Source organism: Ruditapes philippinarum, unplaced genomic scaffold (genome assembly GCF_026571515.1).
Source record: "Ruditapes philippinarum isolate M1 unplaced genomic scaffold, ASM2657151v2 ctg4390_1_1_1_1, whole genome shotgun sequence".
In the NCBI taxonomy this organism is placed as follows: domain Eukaryota; kingdom Metazoa; phylum Mollusca; class Bivalvia; order Venerida; family Veneridae; genus Ruditapes; species Ruditapes philippinarum.
In genome coordinates this window covers 54,571-69,554 of record NW_026861198.1, presented here as the reverse complement: position 1 = coordinate 69,554, position 14,984 = coordinate 54,571, and the positions used below count along the sequence as shown (strand labels likewise).

The following is a 14,984-nucleotide window of genomic DNA, read 5'->3' as shown; positions in this document are numbered from 1 at the left end:
CTTTAACAATAGCACATGCAAATTTATTGAACATCTATATTGTGCGCCTGTATGTATATGTTCCGTGGAATTACTGGACTAGCAAGATACAAAAATTCAGGCTGTAATAAAATGCTGCATAGAGCGGATTTATTGTAGTGCAGAGCATTTATACTTTGGTTCCGGGAGCTCATACACAGTAAGATATTGAAACAAAACAACCACACTTTTGGTTCAAGCAGATTAAGTTTTACACATGACATTGTGTTTTCCATGGTTGAAGTTATTAAAAAAACATTATTATCTAGGTACTGATTTCGGTGGACAACAACACAAATATACGATTTCTTGTAAAAAAGGTTTATTCTATTTTTTGTTGAATAATTTTTGCTAAGAAATATAACAGGAAGAATTGTTTATCTATATGACTATACATGGCATACATATTGTGAATAGATGAATAAAATCCATGTTTTGTCCTTACTGAAATGTCTAACTAAATGACGGTGACGAGTGCAAGTATTTAATGTAGCGATTAATAATATATATACAATTAAAGTCATTCATTATTTTATAGTTAGACGCTTATAAAAAAAATAATAAAACGATTAAAACAGCTAAAAAGGAACACGAGCAACTGCAGCTGCTTAAGAAGTTTCTCTTTTTTCATACAAGCGTCTTTCTAACTTACTTAGTCCTTGACCTACTTTTTCTACACACACGTAGTGATATCTAAATAGACGCAGCGTTTGATTTTTTTTCTTCATAAGCCTCTAACTAACTTAGTCCTAGATCTTCTTTTATTTCACACGCGTAGTCATATCTCATTAGAATCAGCCTTTAGTTTCCTCTTTTTCTTCTTATTAGCATCTAACTTAATTAGTCCTAGATCTACTTTTTCTTACACACGCATAGTCATATCTAAATAGAGGCAGCGTTATATTTCTTTTTTTTTCTTATAAACGTTTGTCTAACTTAGTCCTTAATCTATATTTATTGTCTGCACCCACGTGGTGATATCTAAATTGACACAGCATTTAAATAGTTCAATAAACTGTCAGAAGAATTCAAATTAAGATATCCCAATTCGGCGAAAAAGTAGGACAAAGACTATTTTCAAACAAGTGACTTCAGACAAAACAATAAACTTGATAAAAAAATGTCGTCAAAGGGTATAAAGCTTTAACATGTACAAGTGCCATATCATTAAAAAAACAAGTATACTTTCATGTTATTTACAAACTCGATTTCAAAATTGGAGTGTTTCTGATATCAAACACATATGACCAACGGCATAAGAAAACTGACCTTAACTTCACGAGTTTTTTAATTGACATATTGGATTCATAAAGAAATTCGCCTCTTAATATAAATAAAAAAGAACATTTGGAATTTGCTTATTGTTACTTATTTATATTTCTCTTTAACATTTCAATGGTAATTCACATTTTTAATTTGAATGTCAATTACAACGTTAAAGTCTTTTGATATCATGATGTAAAATGTAAACAACTACTTAATTGAACGAAAAAAACAAACAAAAAGTCTTTCTATTTATTAGTTGTATTTACCTATGATATAGTTGCTTTAAATAAAAATAAATAAAAAACTATTGCAAATTATGCACTTAAGTTTTATACACTTCAAGTCATGGTTATGCTTTGATAGCATATATGAAAACAAAAAAAAAACAATAATAACATTACAAGATGTTTTTGAAGGTATTTAGAATGACACATGCAACAACTGTAATAAGGCCGAATGTTGACATGTATTTCACGGAAGCTCCGTTGCAAAGGTCCGAAGTGCATAAGCACACCGCTGCATCCCCTTCTTCTTCGCAGTCGTCCGTCTTGACAATTGGTATACATCCTCTGACAACTTCTGCAAAATATATATGAGATTCAATTGATTTATGGCAACACATGTTTCTCTAAAAATGTTTGTCCAAAATATATCTCCTATATATTTATTAAAATGAAAAAAACTGTGATAGTCATCATCATAGCCCAACTGCTATGCATCTACCGAATAACGGTGTATGTAAAATATTAATGCACGGAGTGGCACCTTGGATATTTCTCTACCGGCAGAGCCGGAAAGTCACTTAATAACTTTAAAACATTCCGTGTGAATTAAAACCTTACAAACAAACTACGATAGACTTATGGTTTATATAAATATCAAAGCATAAGAATTGCAACAACAACAATAATTTGTTTGTGTTGTCTGTATTTTATGGCGCACTAACACGAGGTGATATTCGCGTCAAAACACGTAAGATAATTTTGGCTTGCCTTGGGTGACAAAACATGACGAAACAGGGGTAAAAACTACCCCAATTCCAGCACTAAGTAATGGACATATCTCCTAGCCTACAAAACAATATCAACAAACGTCGTGGGTTGAAATCATTTTTATTTTCGTTATTTGTTCATAATAAATAGTTATAAAATAAGCCGTCAACTGAACACATTTAAAAATTCCCTTTAATATACCACAGTTGATTGATATTAATAACTACCATACAAACTTTCAAAAAAAAGATACTCGCTACAGCATAACTTACGGTCTTTTGCTTTAGTCTTCGAGCATGAGCCAGAGCAAGTGACTTTGGAGACACCACTAGAGCTGAATTCATCATTACATCCGGAGACACACTGATAGCATTCCAAGGCGGAGACTTGATATACTTTATAAAAGATGAAGGAAATGTTTATAGAGAAAAAGATACTATTATACCATTTAATAAAAAAAAACAAAGAAATTCGTCTAAGATGTACTATGCTTAAAGTCGGTATTTGAAAATAAAGATAATTGCTTCACATCTCTTTTTCAAAATATATTCAACAATTAATCATATTATGCTGAAAACTATTGTATAGTGTCATTTATAAAAAAGAACATTGGCAGATTTTTAAAGAAAGGGCAAACTTTACTTGACCAGTTACAGGGATTGCAGTTCATTGTACAAAGTTATATTTGTATTCAAACAAGTCATTTTTGGTTAGACTTTAATACAATTTTGATCAAGAGTGTGACTTGTTACTGTATATCTTTAATGAAACGGGTAAATTGGATATAAAGCTATGACGTCATGAAATATATTTTTATGAATTTTCTAAACGATAAATTATCATTGTTTCCATATGGTCAGTTCTTGAAGGAATACTAACATATATTGTCTCAATTACTTACACAGACATATGAGTCCAAGAGATGACGAGGCTGTATTGCAATTTTCTTTATCACAAAAAGAAACATTGTCGTTATAAAGAATATTTTTTGTTTAGATTTTTTTTATCATGATTTAAACTTAAGGCTTTTTAAGTTCACAACGTCAAGCAAAATATGCTCACAGGGACCGTAATTCTACCACTAGAATGATGTCGCTATAATTGTACACTATAATTGTTTGACAAGGTGTTATTATTACTATTAGTCTTATTTTTTTTCGTTTTTTAATCGTTCTAATTTTCTTTCTTTCTTGCTTTTTTTTTCATTGTGCCAACATACCTTTATAAACATGAGATATAATAAAAGAAAATATCGCTTTAACAATGATCGGTATGACGATAAAACGAACACAACAAGGTGGCAGTTTTATTGTCAATTTTATAGGTAATAAAATATTGAGCATTCGTTTTGAACCATTTATTTTCATTTATTATTTTCTCAAAAGCTTTGTAATTTTCTTGTACTTCTATAGTACTGTAACTATCCCAACAGTTGCTCATTGGCAAATAACTTTAATTGTCTTTTATATATGTTGCTTTTTTTTTGGTTTTAAAGCGGCACACCACTAAATAAATGCTTATTTTCTTGAAAATTTTGAAAATGTAATTTAAAGCATTATATTGTATATTAACCAAAAGGAAGCAATATATACATTAACAAGGCACTTACCACCCACGTTAATTACAAAAAGGGTCAAAATTTGCAAAAAAAGCCCTAACTGCGTTAGAAACGCAGTATAAATATAGTAAAACGTAATAAAAAAAATGGCCATTATTTGCCCATAATATGTGAATTATTATTCGAATCTTGAATTTTTAACTTTATCTGAACTCTTATTCATTTATCTCAAGTTCAAATTTATTGAAATATTTTCGCTCATCTGGAGGCATGCTGCTTTACGAGCAGTTATAGTGATTACAAATTTTAGTTTCTGTAAATGTTTTATAAAAATATATGTAAATATAAGTAATAGTGAGGAATACAGCAATTACTTCGTTAAGCGAGTGAAAAATATAATTATTTAAAACTATGTTTTTTTTTCTTTCGCAGGTCGTCTTTTCATTTCAGAGATAATGGTTTTGCTCTTATAATTTTTTCTAACATTATGTCCGGTGAATGTTGCAACATGAACAAACATGTATCTATTTATATCTTTTATAAACGATGACCGCTCAAAGTGGTTGTTCTAAGTAAAATGCTTGTACTTTAAGTCAGTTTTTATTTCATTTTTTCTATGTTCATATTATCATAAAAAATAAAAGTATTAAGCCTAAAGAGTACATTTTAAAAATATAAAACAATTATAACTATCTTCATTATAATTTCCTATAGTTAATAAATAAAAAAATGAAATGAAAATACTGCTCACCAACAAGTGTCAACAAACAAAATCCAATTAACAAATTCATCTTTTAGAGAAAGTTTACTAAACTTTTAAATGACAATATTTCCCTAATGTTTAATGATTTACGTCTCTCTATCACTAGTGCCGCTCACCAAATGAAACCTGGATGGCCGGGGTAAAAAAAGGTACGCATCAGTGCCCTGTAACCGCAATTTGATATTTTTGCACAGAAAATGACCTTCACAGTGTATAAAAACTTTTTGTTAGTCAGCAACTTTCGTGCTGGTAATTTACGTTCCTGGCCGACGGGAAAATAATTGCATTAAGTGTTTGACACTGAAGCCTTTCAAGCCGGTACAAGAGGCGGAGCAAATGTTAGTCTGTGTAAAGTATCTTCTTATCGTGCAGAGTTTGTGATAATTTTTCCTGTCATTGCATAATTCATTGCCATTCAATACAGACTGATATTAAATGGAGGGTACTGAATGGGCGTAGGTTCAAAATAAAACAAGTTAATACATTTAGACTATTTAATCTGCATGAATATATTTTGTTTTAAGTATTCAAAATAGGAACGGCTAACAGTTTCAAAAATTTTTTTTAATGACGTGCCAATGGCTTTAGACGTGTAGACGTTGAATACTGCTTAAGCCGGTGTGTGTGGGTGGGGTGGGGGATGGGGTCCGTGCCAGGGGAAGAGGGGGCAGGAATGTTTTCAAGGTTTAAATTCATCGCTATCGTCAATCAAACCGAGTCTGTAATATGTTCAAGTTTGGCATAAGAGCTTTCTTAGCGGAATTATTTTGTTATTATTCAATTCCTTTACTTTAACTATAAATAATAGAACATAGATCAACAAAGCAATGGCTACGTTCACAGAATACAGCCCCCGACACAATCCAGCCACAACAGGCACCAATGAGGGACCGGACCAAAACCGGTAGAGGACATGGTGGTGAAAGAAGGGGAGGGGCGTATGATAACATAAATACTATTATCAGATTTTTATTGTTAAATCAAACATACTTTTGAGAAAATTAATAATAATAATAATAATAATAATAATAATAATAATAATAATAATAATAATAATATAAAAGATAGAAAAACAAACTGATTTATTTTATGCTTTTGATTGTATAACTGATTTATCAGTGAAAATTATAATTGATAATTTCAAAGTGAAAATTTTTATTACTCAATGCCGGGTCTGATATAAATTTGCCGTAAGTAACAGAAATAAGGTCGGATGGTGTGACTATTTCTTCTACTAGAATTGTTTGTTTTGAGTTTGAAATCAAGGGATCATTGATTTTTTTGGAATAAAATAAATGATATCATCGTCATTTAACGTTGATTTTCGATCTTTTTTTCCAGACTTTTTGTAAGTCGACTAAAATGAGGGTACCAGTGGGACAAACAAATTTAAAAATTAAATTTAATATTTAAACTTTTGTTAACCATAAAAAAGAAATTGTTTGTTGTGTAAGATGTAATTTATTTCAATTCATGAACTTTAAAAACAGTATTCTCACTCCTCGCTACATCACTCGTGAGAATACTGTTTTTAAAGCTCACTCGACAAAATAAAATAGCATCTTACACACAAACAAACAAATGTCCTCTATATAATTCATTTAAAAGAAGCTCCATTGAAGTAAAAAGACTGAACACATAAAAAAATGATCATATTAATACTATTATCAGTTAAACATAAGCCCAATGAAACCCGGTTGGCCTTGTGAAAACACTCAGACTGTTAAAGAAATGTTAATAATAATAATAATGATGATAATAATAATAATAATAATAATAATGATGATGATGATGATGATGATGATGATGATGATGATAATAATTATATTAATAATAATAATTATGATAATAATAATGATGATGATGATAATAATAATAATAATAATAATAATGATAATAATAATAATAATCATAATAATGATAATAATTAATAATAAGAAGAAAGTAAAACAAACAGAATATAATTTATTTGAATATGCTCAGAATTAAATAATTAATCGATTTTGTTTGTGAAATTTAAGCCCTTTTAAGTTTAAAAGCGTTGTAGCCCTTTTTTATTCTTTGGTTATTTTACACAATAAAAAAACGTGACTTTAAAAAATAAAAAAAGAGATGAGTTAATAATGTGAAAAGTCGCAAACAAGTTATTTGTCCAAACCAACATAAAAAAGTACACAAAATAGTAGATGTATATAAATGTTATATATACAGTTGTAATAAGGGTAACATGTGTGGTCATTGAACCAAACTACATTGTATGAATACAATGTTTAATATATTAAGATAGCGTGGGCCATTTAAAGGTGATCGTCTATCTATTTTCACTACATATTTAACCACTTAACCATTGATTTGTACATACATCACAGGCGGTCAAACGTAAACATAAATTGGTAAACATAAACAAATATAAATGTAAACCTCGAATTTTTTAAAGATCATGTTACTCAATTTTTATATGGTTTAATATAATAAATATAATGCTCAAATGAAAATTTATCAATATTGTTCCAAAATAGATTTATTTGTGAAGATATTACCAAATTTACATTTCATGTTAATAAAGGGTGGTAATAAGAAATTCATTTTCTATGAAGTTTAAGTCACTTTTTTCCAATAAATTCATATAATAAATGTGAACAAATATTTGCAATATATATTTTACATATTCTTCGATGTTTGAAAATTGGTTTAGAAGCATATTTATATACATATATAAAATTTCACTTAAGGACGGTAACAACCTTAATTTCAACCTTTTATTCTGCATTTCAAACGGTTATTGCCATCACAATATTTTTTAACTTACAAGATTTCAGTTCGCCGTGAATTTCATACACACGAGACAATTCGAATTCGCATTCACCAATGTTGAAACCAACAAATCGATAGCTAAAATATAATAAACAAAATCAACAATGAAAGGCGGCGTTCAATGAACTTATAGGTCCATCGTATCGCTGAAATTCTTTTATTTTTGTTTCTTCGTATCGATATATTCAGGAAATATACATAAACACATATATAATATTGTAACATATATCAACTTTCATACATATAAAAACACACAAACAATGCAATATTTATTTTATAAAATTAAATAATTAGTATGTTTTATGTTACCCTAGGATTGCCAATTAAGCTTAAAATAACTTTCCAATTGGGCTCATTTACTGTTAAATTATCACATTAACATAAATGATAATAATGAATGATTAAGAAGTTTACATAAATGAAAGTTTTGCAAAATTGTTCAACAATCAAGACACATTTCGATATAATAAGACAAGTACATTGTACACAAACAAACTTAAATAAATTCCGTATAAACTGAACTAAATAAATAAATACATTACCATATTAAATATAAACATGTTACAAAATCTTATCATTAGTCACACATCAATGTAATAATAAATAAACATTTTATTCACTTGTTTATCATTTTCATTATTTCAGAAAAGTTTTACTTTTGGTTTAAAGATCCTACTACACAATTGTTTATGGTTTTGTATTATAAATATGATTCTCATATAAGATTTATCACTTTTGTATGTCCCAAAAGCATTATTTATACAGATTTTACCGAATTTAACATTTCATGTAAATAAAGGGAGGTAATAAAAATTTATTTTCTTTAAAATCTAAGTCAAATTTTTCATTTATAAAAGAATGCATATATTTTAATGATTACATATAGTATGTACAAATATACAAAATACAAGTATACACTACTGTCTATGACCACTTTTATTCTATTATATTTCATAACAAAAACATGCTAAATGTATTACTCAAATGCACCCAACCAATTTTATCAATTATGCAACCACCTATACCTTGTAGAATTGAAAACAACAAATCTACTTTGTGTGGAGTGAAAACATGTCTACTTCAAAATTACAGAGAGACTGTATAAAAACTATAAATATTTTCCTAAATCAAATTTGAGCATTTTAGTATATCTTAAATAAAGTATATAAGCGTACTTTATCACGATTCATTTAATGTCATTCATTACGGTGGCATGGTACATATAGATCCAGATAATGAGAAAATATTTGTTGGTGTAGCAAAAAATCGAATAGCTTTGACTCACCATCAATTATCAACTATCATTAACGATTCAATCACAGGATTCTTTCCCTGTATGTATTTTGTCTCTATTTTTCTTTTTATCTCACTTTTTTATATTTGAACTCATCAGCATAATTTTGTTGATTAATTGTTATTTCATATTTATGTTTCTAACAAAGCTCATTGTTTCCCTATATTGTGATGTAAGATGAAACACGACAGCCTTCGTCGTCAACAAACGACACAATTACTCACCTAATCTTGTACTCATTCTTATTATACAATTAAAGTGACACTATGCTCATATCTTAATAGTCAAGTTGAGCGGATTTGACTTCATATTTCAAAAGAGTGTCTGTTAATATGGTGTTTGACCGACAGGTGATATTTGAAAATGTTTAGGATAAAATTATAAATCTGCCTAAAATATAAAAAGACGGCCCCACAATTTTAGTAAATTCTAATGGATATTTGCAGAAAATTCCTTAGGATCCATGTGTTATTTATTGTTTTTGCAAAGTCAAATATCAAATCAAAAGGAATTATTGCAAAATGAAAACTTATTTAAATATTCACATGTTCACTCACTATATACCCTTAGATGGGCATACTGCCACTTTAAGATAAGACTTCACTTAGCATTCTGTTGTGTCTAATTTACATATTTTTGAATTGAATGTAAATATCATGCTTCATTTTTTTTCTAATTATAGCATAGTATGCAAGCTTGGGGAAATAAAACTAAAACAGATAACAATCAAGAATATTAAAAAAAAAATGTTCATTAAATTTCGAACCTACTACTATCAATGTGAAACTGAGTCTTTATCCCTTGTCACTGTGGCCAGTAAGACAAATGTGGTGTTAGTTAACTAAATTTATACCCAAACCGTAAATGTCACTATTGATATCCGTACGATTTTCAGTGGAATCCGAAATTGACCAGCAAAAGGTAATCGAATATTCAAATGTCTCGGAGTCAATATTGCAAAACAACAGTAAAATTCGAGATAAAAACAAATGTGTTTACATTGGCGATTCCAAATCATTTAACTCTTTTATTGATACATTTACGATTGTACATTAATTTATATCTTAACATTTATGATATTGCAACTAATTGTACTACAGCTGTTCAGGATCTAATATTATAAACGAGCAATGACTTACAAAAGATGCTGTATGTTTGCATGTTCCAGATCATGTGTACGTACATTGCTAAACAAAGAAATGATAAAAATACAAGAAAATATGTTTTGATTGTTTTGTCCCATTATTGCATATAAATACAATAAAAGTTTGGATTTAAATGAACAGCAGTAACCTCATAACGATCAAGTCCGAGTACATCCGCATATGTTTACATTTGGGAAATGGATAATGATTTAACGAATATAGTTTACTTTGTTTGTTTATGATAATAACATATTGGTCAGATTTTTAAAGTAGGTCCTTGCAAAGTTTCACTGTCTTTAATTAATTTAAATAGAACTTAGCGCCGATAAATGTCGTTTCCGTTGCGTTTTCATTTTAGGAAGTGAAAATGCAAAAAGCAACACGGTAGAAAAATACTACTTCTTATATTTTTATCTGATCAATTCCTCGTGAATTTTGGCATTTATATAAAACGGTAACATCTATACCTTACGTATTTACGTCAGTCTTTGACAAGAATACGCGTATCGGCACATAGGCTGCGCATTGAAACTGGTAGGCACGGTCGAAATCGCATAGAACGGTCCGAGCGAGTTTGTCAGCTTTGTGATTCTCAAGAAATTGAGGATGAATACCACTTCACTATAATTTGCAAAGCCTATGAAACCTTGCGTCATAAATACATTAAACAATATTTTTACAGGCGCCCAAATATGCACAAATTCGTACAATTAGTATCTGCTAAAAATAAAGTTATCACCAGAAACCTGGCGAAATATATTTACCAAGCGAGTCGTATTGGCACAGAGCTGCTTTATACAATACAGTAATAATGCAGTTTTATTTTAAAGGTTGAATATATACGTTTCTAAAGTGATAAGCAATATCAACTATAAATCGTTGTGTTTTTTTTTTTGTCACGGCCTGATCCGACATCAACGTATTAAACATATATCTGTGGTCGATGCTACAATAGTAATTTCCTATAGATTGTTGTCTTTTTCTCAATAAACACCAAAAGTAATATTTTTATGGCATACACATGCATAATGTCTACTTTACTTAATCATGAATAACTTTTAATTGAAACAGATGCTGAGGACCATGTTATCAAGGACTATATGATATTCCGTTCGTTCTCCAATAGTACTTTTTATAAATTGTTTTTCTTTACTGCCAAAAATAATATTTGATGTAATCAGTTTAAAAAAAATACTTCTAGAACAGGTGTTAATTTTATTCTAACTTGTATGATTGTTCAATTGATAGAAAGTATTTGTTCACTTTACTTAAGTTAATTTTCAAATTTGACTTTTCTTTTACTAAGATGAATACTTAAGTACATATTTCTAAGGTAATGTCTTAAGAACATACACATACTTATTTAATCTTTAATAGATATAAACTTTACTTAAACATTATTGATTGCTAATACAGAATGTTAACATTGTCAATCATAGTGACCATATGCCATGGTATTTTGTAAATGTATATTGTACAACGATGTACCATATGTTGTGTACAAGTTGAAAATAAAATCATTCTTCTTCTTCTTCTTCCTTACAATAAATAGAACTGTGAAAAGAGACAGACAATCATTGTTCTGTTAATGCTAAGTTAGCGTATAAGACACAACCAATTGATAAGTACACAAGGTTATTCACACATTCGGCGTCCGGTATTGTCAGGGGTATTGTCTATATAATTGAATTTGTAGTCCCCAAGCAACCGTCCGATATTCGGTTTTTACAGATTCCGGTATTGTCAATGTTTAATACAATAGTTTAAAGAAGGGAAAATTCGGGACTGAATTATTCGTCCGGTATTTAGAGAGTTCCGATTTTCTCAGCGTCCGGTTTTCTCAAATTTCACTGTAAATTGAACATGTTTAATTATATATTGGATTAAAATGAGGTTTATTGTTTACTTATATATCCAATGACAATACTGAGTGCATTGCTGTAGAATAGTGCACGGTTTCAGTTCAAATGCGTAGTAATTTAATCACGAAGGCCCATGGGCCTGAGTGATAAATTACAAAGCATTTAAACGAAACAAACCGTGCATAATTATACTATGATGCACGCAGACTTAATATCTATGTTCATTCTAACACGTCAATAAAAATGTAATAATTATTATTTAGTTTGACATTATGTTTGGTGGTTAAATTTGTTTTCGCCTTAGAGTTTCCAATAGAAACGTTCTTTAAAGGCTGTTCCAGTGGGTTGGAAAAAACTGCCGTTAAAACTTCCGTGTGTGGAATCATTTAAAGAATAACATTTTTTAAACGTTGATTAAACTTGGTTAATTTATTTTATTTCTCTCTATATTTTTCAAGCGAAATACAAAGTAATAATATTGAAAAAAAGTGAAATTAAACTCGTTTGCGACATTTAAATAGCGTTCTTGTTTTGATTGTTTTGCACGTGCTGTTTGGCGCTACTTCACGTAAACAACATTTTTAACGTCTGTACAACATTAACGACTGAATTAAAGATATTGGTTTTCGGATTCATGTTCTTAATAAGACCATAGTTTTCACAACAAAATTCGACAACATTTTTTATTATCATAAGATTTTCCAAAGAAAATGGCGCCGTCAATGTGCTTCTTTGAAAATACACAGGGAAGCAATAAGAACGGCGAGTGCATTTTGTAGAATAATGCATGCTTTCGGCCTTTTTTGTTTATATAGAGAATTTTCCGATAGTGTTAGAATAAACATTTTTGACCATTTATTGGATTAAAACGAGGTTTATTGTTAATTGAACACTTTTTTATCATTTATTAAATTAAAACAAGGTTTATTGTAAATTGAACATTTTCTTATCAATTATTGAATTGCGACGTGTTTATAAATCAAACTATCACTTTTTCTGAATTGGAACGGAATTTTTCAAAATAGATTTGATATTTTATTTTTAAGTTGACATATTTAGGCAGTTAGATTTCGATTAAAACTATTTTCATCGATTTTTTATTCATAAACATATATAAATGAAAATATTGATTTTTTTCGTTACAGTGTATTTATGCATCGTTCAAAAACTTTCTTTGTCATTAACACTCTGGCCTCTCAACCTTTGAGATCGTACGTTTTAAATGGAAGCTTGTATTATTTAAACTGTACCAACGAATATAAAATTGATATAAACTTCTTATATTGATCATGCATGCAACATTTGATTGAGTCATAAAAATGTTTTACTGCGTAACATGTCACTGAACCATTTAAAAGTCGTTGAATGTCGCCGATCGGTTAATAAAAATATTATCTGTAACAGCGTTAGGAAAAATTAGTGAAGTTGCCAATTTATCAAGTTTTCGTGTCGTCGCGCCTTCGCCCTAAAAGTCAAATACACAATCATTGGCCAAAGTCAATTTATGGAGTATTCGTGTCGTCGTGTTCGTGATATGATAAATATTGGGCGCCAATACGAAGATTTTCACCCGCCGACACGATAATGCTGCAGAAGAAGATCTCGCGCCTTTGCCTATAAAAGTACTGTTTATTTTCGCGTCGACTTTGCCTTCGCCCTTTGAGTGTCAAAGGCACCTGTACGGAGACATGAAATGGCAGAAATCAACCGCCAAAACTTGTTCAAAATAGTTATAAGTTACATCAGTGGTAGGGGGTCCAGGGTCCAGAACATCCTGGATGCAGAATGGCACTTGATGTAAGGTATTTGTAGGATACTTTAGCTCGAATATTATCAATTTCAATTTTAAATAAAACTGGTTATTATATATAGAAACTCATCAAATATTTATAACTTTTTATTGCAACACTTTACAACATATATCTAAACTAAAGCTAACCATAAAGTGTATGATCAAGATCTATGCTGGGTTATTGACTTTTTAGCTAACTTAATTGCCTTAAGGTGACGTGACAAACCGCTGAGGGTAGAGTTATATACAACCCCATTTATTTATGATGGCCAACAAGATAGTGTATCTATCTAACTTTGAAAGGTTGAATATTGTTAACAAATGAATACGTCGTGTAAAATACAAAATAACTTGTGAGAGGTTTTGAAATAATTGAATTGCTTTTAAATGGTAAACAATTATTGTACTAAATGATGGACAAAAAAAAAATGAATAGGGAAATAATGTTGTTGTTTTTGTTTGCGTTTGTTTGATCTACCTTCATAGACATGTTGGAAATACCGTTAAAAACATTTTATTTGAATTGAATATATACTTTTGAAATATTGATGAAATTGATGACGCGTATTTATATTTTTTGAATTTTCACTGTAAAATATATTTTTCACTGCTGCAAAACATATTCTTATTATTTTCATCGGTTACTTCCTTGTCTGTTCTTTTCTAAATTTAGCCAAAACACTAAATTTCAGACGAAATTTCTTTCGATTTGTAGGATCAAGAAAATAAAAATGCTAATTTATTAAGCATAATTTTCATTCTTGACAAGTTTTATTTTATATCGTCGATTAATTTTCATGTTGTGGTATCAAAATTATCATATTTCAGTCATGGGTACACCCACTCGGGGAAAAAATTTAAATTTAAATACCGCTCAAATAAAAATTAATTCCTCAAATTTAAAGAAAAAAAAAATCAAAAAGAATTTTTCCATATATGTATAAGCACATACTGTCGATATGAAAATATTCCAAATAAAGTTGTTTCTGATCCTCTATATAACTTTTTAATCATGTATGGAAATATAATAATTTTAAAGGCGATATAACAATTTGGTTGGTACGGAGTTATTTTTAACCTCTGCCCTACTGTTTTGACTAATGAAAAGGATCTAAATATAAAATTAACTATTTAACATAAACTGACATCGATATTTCTATTTAACTAATATTTAAACGTTTGTTTTTATGGAAAGAAAAAAGACCGTTGTGCACTTTAACGAAACAATGACTTAAAAATAAACGTCAATCGCTAAAACTTGTTCTCTTGAGCTCTAAACATCGTATGTTTTTTTCTTATCAGCCTCTTTTACATGATTACGCTAGACAGCAACATATTTTGTAAGCTAGGCTCAAATGAAAACAAAAAAGCCTTTTGGGGGAAAATGAAAATCTTGTACTTTTTTATAAATTTTTTTTCCCTTTTATATAGGTTCGCTTTTGGGGAAACAAAAAGAAGAAAATTAAAATTAAAATTTTTG

The 14,984-nt window shown here is 29.4% G+C and overlaps 1 long non-coding RNA gene across 1 annotated transcript; it reads right to left on the bottom strand.

The window, feature by feature from the left end:
• Positions 1 to 316: 316 nt before the first annotated feature.
• On the bottom strand, positions 317 to 4,745 carry LOC132714836 (uncharacterized). The gene is made up of 3 exons (XR_009623614.1): positions 4,586 to 4,745; positions 2,549 to 2,671; positions 317 to 1,863 (listed from the first exon to the last, which is right to left on the bottom strand). It is a non-coding gene; the product is annotated as an uncharacterized LOC132714836 (long non-coding RNA).
• Between the last annotated feature and the right edge of the window lie 10,239 nt (positions 4,746 to 14,984).